Here is a 10,187-nt window from a genome sequence, read left to right as displayed (position 1 = left end):
AGTGTCTAACTCATTGGCAAGTGTCTCCCCACTTAAACCACTGGATCAGTAGAACAGGAGTTGGTAGAAACTAAAAGCCACATGTATCCTATTAATATAAATTTGGAGGCTTATGAAACCTTATCAGTAGCCTCACTTTCATTCACAAAAGTAGTCACCCAAGTTAAAATACTACCTTCTGTTCCTGGATTTTTATTCAAAATAATCAGTGCTTGCAAGTTAATATGCATAGGTTAGTATTATGATTAAAGTCTAGAAACTCATTATGGGTTAGAGAGTAACAAACAGATTGGACGGTGTGGGCCAAACTGGAGCTGAGAGTGAAATAAAGGCCAGAAAGCACCATTGAGAAGATAGAGGTGACTACACAGAGCAGGGCTGAATTACTGGATTCTCAAGCCTGAGATTACAGCCCACTCAGCATCAACAGATATGTGTGCAGGCACTGGGCTAGGTGCTGTTTTCAAACATTTGAACAGGGTCACTTAGGAAAATTACACTTTTCCTGTAGCTGCACTTATGCAATTATTTTTAAATAAAGTATTTCCAAAACCTGGAGTGAAGGATGACTCTAAAACTTAATGTACATACTCAAAATAATTAAGTCTATGCTTTTAATTGGTAGGGATGGATATTTTAAAAGGGAAACATTTTGGTGTAAGGTGTGTGTATATATATATGTATATATATATATATATATACATATTTCTTGTCCCATTTTAGAAAATGAGAAATAGAGTACTATTCTTTAATAAAGCCAGTTTATGTCATACTAAGACGGTTAAGTCTTTTATCTAGAACTGTGCACTCCAGGCGTTCAGCAAATAGTTGCTGAGAGAATGAGCAAATATTTTAGCCACTTTTTATTTATCCAAATAAAAAAATACAACATAAAATTCATTCCAATGGACTTCAGAATAGGTACTATTGCATGTATAAAACGAATTAAGCCAGAGTCTGCTTCCAATTGTTAAGGCAAGGTCAACACTCAGTACAACCTCTTCACTCCAAATATCACCATACTCAGAAGGCTGTTCACTCATGATATTGGCAGAAGCTCGAGACGTTTATCTTACCATAAAAAGCCATAGAAACTGAAGGATGATAAAATACACCCATTTTGTAACAATCTAAAACTTGTAATCATCAGCTTACAGTGGATAAACATCATTCCCTCTACTTTGGGATACAGCCCTTGAAAAATTCTGAAGCCGGAGGTACACTCTGAGAAGGACGTTACGGGCAACAAGGCCATTAAGGATCTGCTAATGCCACATATAAATCAGTCAGAGAGATGACTGACTCACACCATCTCTAAACCATTCACAGCAAACTTTTTTTTTTTTTCATTTTATAAAGCCACACAAAAGAAATTCCAGCCACTAACCACATTAGAATGTGAGTTATTTGCTGGAGACTTGATAACATTGAGGGAGAAAAAAAGTCAGACATTCTTGCCAAGTAAAAGCATGGGGGGAAAAAAAGTCTGACTCTTACAGTTACCTTCAAGGTAAAATTAATTATTAATTGGCAGAGCATGGACATGGAATGATTGCTATCAATATTTTAATACTTACAGTGATAATTTCATTCTCACTACCACAGTTTGTCTACTGAAGAAGCAAGAGAGATCTGTTTACTTTCAGTGAGGCTTGCTATAATGATCACCTTAAGGAGGTTTCCAATATTTTGAGATGCTTTGAATCTTTGTCTTCCTGAATTTCTAATATTAAACAAACTGAAAAAAGATTCATATTCCATTCACACAAATTAACCATTCTACCATTCTTAGCTGGCTTGTGAAAGATTAGATTGCTAATTTCTAAACATTAATTTTTTAATTCCCACCCACCAGGGCTGCACTTTGTTGTGTTCAGACTTGTATGTTATTGTAAAAGTACAATAATTCGTAAAACTTGAACTTAGCAAAATTAGAAATTTAATTTATTAAGTAGCTGAATTCAACCTAAGCCATCTCTAGAGCCAAGTTTGCAGAAATGCCTAGCTAAAATGAGTCAGGTTTCAGCAGAATGATTTAAAAGAAACCTTAAGGATTAAGGAATGGCTATGTCACAAACCAGGCATGGACGAAGAAGAATTAAGAGCTCTCCACTTTAGCTCCTTAGGTTGTGTTGTCCCAGAGAGGAAACAGCATCATCTGACCCTGGGGGTATGAACCCAAGAACATCTCAGATTCAAGGTGACCTCCAATTTGCCTCAGGGATAGAGACACAACCCTTAACTGCTAGTAACAAGGCCCTGTTGCAGATAAGGAGAGAGTCAATAGAGGTTTGGATTGCCCAGGGCCTTTAAAGCCTAGAGGGGCTGTTCTAGGGACAGTATTCACTAGAAAAGAGTCATATTATGTTAAAGAAAAAAAAAAAGAAAAGGCTGCCTACTGGCATGCAGACCCTTGAGAGTGTGGGGGTGATGTCCCAGCTGTCCTGGACAGTGGCCCCAGATTTGCCCTCATTTTCTTTTTCTAACATCACACCTCCTGCTTCTATAGCCCCTCCTGGCCTCCAGGCTGTGACCAAATACTTCAGTTTTACCTGTCATGCCAATTTACCTCAAACAGCAGCTCCATCTGACCACATTACTCCTATAAGCCCGTGGCCCACCACAATATTAGGTACTCACCTTGTCAGGGAGTTAGGCAATGCTCTGGTCAGCCATTACTCAGAACCCGGCCATCATCCTCAACTCTGAATTCTTTCTCACCCACCACATAGAAATAGTCACTAGATGCAATTGATTCTATCTTCTCTATGGATTTCAAATCTGTCCTTTTCTCTATCCCCACTGGTACACCAGCCTTGTTCATTCACGCTACTGTCCTCTTGAGAGCCTCTTAACTTACTTCCCGTACCAGTCAAGACCCCTCCAACCCACTCTCTATTCTGCAGACACAGTGACGTTGCTCACACTCATCTCAGCATGACCCTCTCTGACTTAGAATCCTTCAAGACTCCCCACTGCCCTCAAACTGGCAGCCAAACTCTCTACCTTCTATTCAGGATTCAGGTCTTGCCTACCTACCCAGCCTTATCTCTCAATAACTTCTGCACTAGCAGATGCACAGACCCATGTTCTTTCTCACCTTGAAGGCTTCTGTGCTTAGTCTACCCTCCCCTTGTGAGACTAATCTACGTCTCTTCCAAGACATGACAGGCCAGACAGATAAGCAGTTCATTATATTTTGTTCATGACCTAACCTTGCTTGTAGTACTCTTATATTACTACTTCCTTGGAGCTAAAATTTCTAAAGACAAGAATATTCTAACATATCCACTTACTAAGCATCTACTATGCTCTTGTCGCTGTTCTGAACATTTTTGTATTAATTTACATAATCTTCAGAGCACGCTAGTAGTTCATCCATCCCAATTTCACAGATGAGGATACTGGAACACAGAACGATCAAGTAAAGATGACTAACAAATACACGACCAGGTCTCAAACCAAGGCCATAAGTTTCCAGACTTAACTATTAAACATGACTGTTTCGCCAGACATTCGAGCTCGCTACAGTTGAATTCATGACAGGTAATGGTAAATTTGTGTAATCTGGCATTAATAAAACCATTCTTTGTCAGGGTTTAGGGTAGTTATGATAACCAAAGTGTCTAGGCTGCAAATCTCCATAAGACTTACCTTTGAAATGCAATCATTATATCTCCCTAGCCCAATGCACACTTCATCAGGGGGAAATCTCCCATATTGTGTTAACATTTTAGGCCTACTTTGAGAAACAAAGTAGAAACATCACACTGTAGAATTATGCCACTGCCAAAACTAAAACTGTATCGTTAATTTACAGAAAAATGTGGATTCCCAATGCTTTGAAATCTAAGCTGTATGTCATTTTACCATTTATAGTTTATTAACAAAATTAGATGCAGCCCTTTTTATATTAACTGCTGTACATTTTTCTGATGTTAAATCAATAGTCTCCATTTTTCATGTAACAGAAATTTAGAAAATTAAATACATCAGACAAATGGTCATAATGCAACCATAAAATGAAGTCTGAAAGATTAAAATGATGGCTATTATTTATCATGCATATCTACATCCCCAAACAGTAAAAGTCCTAATTGCCTCGGGTTCTTATAAGTATAAAAGTAAAATATGGATTAACAGATTGGCCTCTTCTAGAAAAAAAACAAAATTCCTGGGAACAGATTATGTAGTCAATAAATACTTGATTGATTCCTGTAATAAATTTGTTTAGGTGCTAGAACATCTGATACTTAGTGTTTTGAAGTACAGGGGGGAGGGATGGGAGAACTTGTATCTCGTATAGTGAAACTTAATTAAAAATCATTTGAGGATTGAGGTAAAAAAAAAGCATTTTAGAAATTAACTGAAAAAATAGTTTAGCAGTGAAGAGCAAAACATTTTTTAAGTAGCTTTTGTATATCAGGTTATTCATTCGTTCATATATACATATTGAGCACATACTATGTGCTGGCACCATACTACTGGCTTAACACCAGTGAATGAACAGACGTTGTCTCTGCAGACCTTATGCTCCAGTGGGAGGTCATACTACCACACAGAGAACCTCAGCATTATAGGTCAACATGAGGTCAAGCTAAGAAACTATGAAGTCACTGAAATAGGTCTTCCCACCTTCCCTTTCTGTATTCCCGTAAGTACCATAGGCAGAGCCTCCTATCACCCCCACTTTAGCCTGGTCTCCTCTACTGGCAGCTTCTATTTCAAATTATCCTTCTCCTTTTATTCCAGGTTTAAATTCCATTCCCTGGAAGATCAGTTCTTGGTTGGAAAGAGAAGAAGAGATGATTTGCACAGTGTGAATGATAGCAACTTGCATTCTTTCTAATGGTGTTTGCTAACCCAAAGGAATGACTCACTGATTGAAAAATTCAGGCAAACAGCAGCACATGTCATAGGAAAAGTAAGGTTATTTGGGAGAGAGGAGTTTTCTAGGTCCTTAAGGACTCTGCTTAGGAACTTCTGCCTCTGGCTATGCATACCTTGAATGGCATCACCTTTATGAAGAAGCTGCAGCCCAGAATGTTCAGCACAACAAATGGTCCAAAGATGGAGATAAAGTGAAATCCCCGAAGAATAACAGAATAGAAAGTTCAGAAGGGGCAGACCATGATCGCCAGAAACAGAACAAGCCCAGAATGATCTCCCATCTTTTTTTTAATTATCCAAATATGCAACTGATTCTTTTTGTTCCTAACATCCTGTCTTTCAAACACCTCATTAATCTATTTCAATGTAACATGAGTCTTTTAATCCCAAAGATTTCAAAGCCGGTAAGAATTTGTTTAACGCTGTAAACTAAAAGCTTGCTCTATTTAGAGCATGGGCCCTCTTCCTTCTGTTGAAAAATGAACAAGTGACTGAAATCTTGCCATGCTAACCATGGTATTAAACCTTCAGGTTGCTTAGGCTTCATGAAACCATGGGATGGGTAATAAGCATTGGCCATGTAGCAAGTCTGAGAGGCGTCAGCCTGGGGAAGTATGCCTGAGCTGGACTGTTTTCACTGATACCCATCACTGTTCACAACCTGGCCAACTATGGTAGCAGCATTAGCAGTATGCCCAGAGTTTTAGTTATCCTACAGTAAACCTGGTTAGGGCAAAGTTGTACACTGAGCACTGGATGAGCTATCAGGACTAGTTTTTGTGAGATGCAGCCCTTTTCTCTTAAAAATAAGTTCCAGAAAAATGCTCTATTTCACAAAGATAGTTTTACTGTTTATAAATGTTTACTGATATGAACTCATGTTTTGTTAATAAATTTTTTAAGTGCCTTAAAAATTCAGCCACGATGAAACTTTTCATCCAGCCCTCATTATTTGCCACTTCCATGCCTCTTCAGAATTTCTGAGAACTCCCCCGTGTGTGCCAAAGTGACGGAAGAAAAATCTGTTCCCAAGCTAGTTTTAGTCAAGTAAATACTTGGAAATTCACTCTGTAGCTAAGAAAGCATATCGTTATGGACTTTTAGAAGACATCCTATGGGGGGGAATAAAAGACATAAACATGCAGCATTGAACACAGTAGATAAGCTTTTTTAGGAAAGAGTAGAGCTCTATTTTCAACTTCAGTGAAAGCATGGCTATTGAAAAGAGCCTCTTATAAGTTTGCCATGAAGTATCCCAGCAGCAATAGTCTTGGGTCTGTATTTTAATTGCCCCTTTAGTTGCCTCTATCTCCTGCTAGATTGTAGGGTATGGACTGTGTCTTGGTTTCTACTGGGAACAATGGACTTAGCAATAGTAGGCATTCAATAATAACATTTGTTCTACGAAGGAATACCTCCAAGATGGGTAATGAAGAAAATTAAAAGCAGGTAAGTTTTAAAGGAGTTATAGAACCCAAGCTTGCTGGGCCTTGGAGTGCATTTCTTTCCTCATGGGGCCAAATCCTCTTCAGGCATCAGTAAGTTGGTAGGTTGGCATTTGGGTGGAATCTGGTGTTGAGCCGTGGCAAGCTTAGCCTATTGGCAGTCATGTTGTTCTCAGCAGGCCAAAGAGGTTAGCCTGTAACTAACCCAAGGCCTAGAAGCAGAGATAAGCAAGAAGGGAGGGGATTAATCAAAATCTGAATTCTCAAATAATTTAGAGACCAAATGTGTTGGCTGATTATTTTTTAAATTCTATGGAGCCACATAGCCTGCTGGCCTGCCACATAACAAGGCATGCCTTCATCTAACTTTTGGGGGTTACCATCCCAATGTCTTCTTCCCTTAGACTGTGTCATCAAGAGCTGACTCTGTACCTTATACTTAGTTAGGGAAGGGTTTAGAACCATTTTTAGATAGGAGCAGGAGGAAGAATGAGAAAGAGGTAATGAAATAGAAGGAAACAGGAGGAGGGAAAGGTGGAAGAGGAATGGAGAAGACAAAGGATAAGAAAGAGGAGGAGGAAAAACCTCACAGCTGCTCAGAGCGACTCTGGCCACAGTTAGAGTTTTTGCTGTGTCCCCAGTCTCCTGCTGAAAGTGAGGCTGGCCTCACTTTACAGACATGGTAAAATTTCAGTGAGAGGCCAAACCATGAGCTCAGATACAGACGAACAAAGGAGTAGAAGGGCTCAAAGTAAAGACTATAAACTGCGGTTATTAGAAGATAAACAAAGATCCAATCTTGAAGAACAGAAGCTTGACTGGGAGCAGGAAATGATGCCAGAGATGGAGATACCGGCCATGGTGATGGTGGTAATGGAGCTTACCGTGGCCGGGTAAACTCATTTCACCCTCACAACTAACCTGTCAAGGGGATTCCATTTTCATTATTCCTATTGTACGGATGAGAAACAGGGAAGTTAACGCACAAGTTGATAGGCAGCAAGCGGCAATGCCAACCTACTCATCCAGGAAATCTGGTTGCAATGCTCTGTCCTCAGTATTAGTTTCCTGTAGTCACTGCAGCAAATTACTACAAACTCCTTGGCTTAAAAACAACAGAAATTATTCTCTCATCGTTCTAAAGGCAGAAGTCTGAAATCAGTTTCACTGGGCCAAAATCAACGTGTCGGCAGTGCTGTGCCCTTAGGGAGTCTTAGGAGAGACCGCACTCCTCGCTTCTTCCAGCTCCTCGGGGCCGCCAGCATTCCTTGGCCTGTGGCCATCACTCCCATCTTCAAGGCTGGCATCTTCAAATCCCTCTGGCTCCACCTTCACATGGCCTTCTCCACTCTCTGTATGTGTGAAATCTCCCCCTGTTTCTCTTATAAAGACCTTGTGGTTGCATTTAGAGCCCAGCCAGATAATCCAGGATAATCTTCCCATCTCAGAATCATTAATGTGACCACATCTGCAAAAACTCTTTTTCCAAATAAAGTACAGTTTACAAGCTCCAGGTGTTAGGATTTGTTATACTGGGGGGAGGAGGGGTCATTTTTCAGTCTACCACACCTACTTTGCTATAATCGTTTTCAATGGATTACATCACGTTTTTTTTAATGCATACAGTTACTGCAGATAAATGAATTAAAAGCCTCCAATGTGGCAAATTAATTGAAAGCCTCCAAAAAAGCAAATACGAAGCTGGAGATCATTTAAATGGTTCTAAAAATTTACATCAATATTCTAAAGATGACTTAATATAATTTAACACTCTTCTTTAGATTGCTTATTTGTCATTCAAAACCTCAAAGGCAGACAAGAGTGGCAGCTCTTAGGAAAACATTCTCTTGGCTCCATCCCTGCCCACAGAGATTCAATCAATAACTGCAGAATAAACACCTTGATAATTTCCATTATTATCATAGAATCTCAGTGCTCAAAACTCTCCAAATGCTTCCTATGATGACAGTACAGCACATAACTCCATGTGGTAAACAGTGACCACCATCATCTGGCACCATGGGTCCCCACTGCTCTTACTTCACTACTCTTTGTCCTTCAATACAGTCTCTTTCATTTTCCAACTAATATAAGCTTAATCTTTTGTTTTTCTCATGCCTTTCTGCTCACTTGGGAAACTTACTCCCCCTTTCATCAGCCCAAATTCATAATCTTCTATGAGCTTGTAACTTATTTCCTGTAGCACGCATATGAAAAGATCCTCAATATCAGTAATTGTCAGGGAACTGCAAATCCAAATCACAATGAGGTATCACTTAACACCCATCAGAATGGCTACTATCAAAAAAATAAAAACAAAAACAAACACCAGAAAATAACAAGTGTTGACAAGGATGTGGAAAGATCAGAACCTTTGCGCACTGTTGGTGGGAATGTAAAATGGTGCAGTCACTGTGGAAAACAGTCTGGAGGTTCTGCAAAAAAAATTTTGTAAACTGCCATATAATCCAAAAATTCTACTTCTGTGTACATATCCAAAAGCACTGAAAGCAGGGACTCAAAGAAACACTTTCATACCCATGTTCATAGCAGCATTACTCACAATAGCCAAAAGATGGAAGCAACCCAACTGTCTGTCAATAGATGAATGGATAAACAAAATGTGGCATATACATAAAATGGGAAATTATTCAGCCTTAAAAGAAAACTCTGACACGTTGTACAGCATGCATGAACCTTGAGGACATTGTGCTAAGTGAGATATGCAGTCACAAAAAAGACAAAACTATATGATTCTACATATATGAGATACGTAGAGAAGTCAAATTCAAAGAGAAACTGATGGGTGGTGGCCAGCAGTTGGGAGCAGAGGAGAATGAGGCATTGTTGTTTAATGGATATAGAGTTCCTGTTTTACAAGATGAAAAAATTCTAGAGATGGAATGTATAACAATGTGAATGCACTTAATACTATTAAACTGTACCTTTCAAAATGGTTATGGCATATTTTATGTTTATGTGTATTTTACCACAATTTTTAAAACAAATCTTAATACAAAAGAAACCTTATTTCATGCAAAAAAACTTGTCCACCCCAATTCAGCTAGCTCTTCCCTATGCTGTTTTATTGTAATTGTAGAAAAGTTTCAAGTCAAGGAATTGGTGCTCTCCTAACTAGGTTTTCTTCTTCCTCCCTAAGGAAAAAGATTGTGTTTCTCCTTTGCTGTTTCCAAAGCACTCAATATGGCAGTCTCACATAGAAAACTAAATTGTTGCAAAAGTGGTACAAATTGAAATAAAATTTTATAACACCTAAAAGGAACAGGAGACTGAACAACAAAATCAGCCAGAAAATAAAAAGTACTGGAGGAATGCTAAAGTAAAAAAAAGAAAAAGTCATAAAAATTAGGAACACTTTATCTTACATTGTTTACCAATGATAAAGGAACAAAAAGTACTCAATAAACTGCCACGTATAGGGAGGTACTTAATATGTATTTCCGAAGAAAATTTCGGTTAAATATTTAATAATGCAGTTTGGATCAGTGGGGCTCAAATTGTGTGTGCATCAGATTCACCAGGTGGCTTGTAAATACAAATTTCTGGGGCTGACCTGCAGAGACTCTGATTGAACAGGTCTGTGGTGAGGACTGAGAATATGAATTTCTAGTAAATTCCCAAGTGATACTGGTCCTGCTGGATCAAGGACCACACCTTCAGAACAATGGTTTGGATCTGAATTTTCTTGATTACACGAAGGACCTCAAAACATGAAACGGGAAATGAAAACGGGAAATGTCATTCCAGACTGGGCTCCCGTTCCTTGACCTTCATGTAAAGCCAAAGGAAGAAACTTTGCCTCCCAAGGATTTTCTCTCCATTTGCATTTTT

General features: G+C 38.9%; 1 pseudogene; it reads left to right on the top strand.

Annotated features, from left to right (window-relative positions):
- Nucleotides 1-7,043: 7,043 nt before the first annotated feature.
- The window catches only part of LOC118918612 (60S ribosomal protein L18a-like), an 80,007-nt pseudogene continuing 76,863 nt past the window's right edge, over nt 7,044-10,187 (top strand).

Source organism: Manis pentadactyla, chromosome 15 (genome assembly GCF_030020395.1).
Source record: "Manis pentadactyla isolate mManPen7 chromosome 15, mManPen7.hap1, whole genome shotgun sequence".
NCBI lineage: Eukaryota > Metazoa > Chordata > Mammalia > Pholidota > Manidae > Manis > Manis pentadactyla.
The sequence above is the reverse complement of the archived record's forward strand: the minus strand, read 5'-3'. Positions and strand labels throughout refer to the sequence as shown.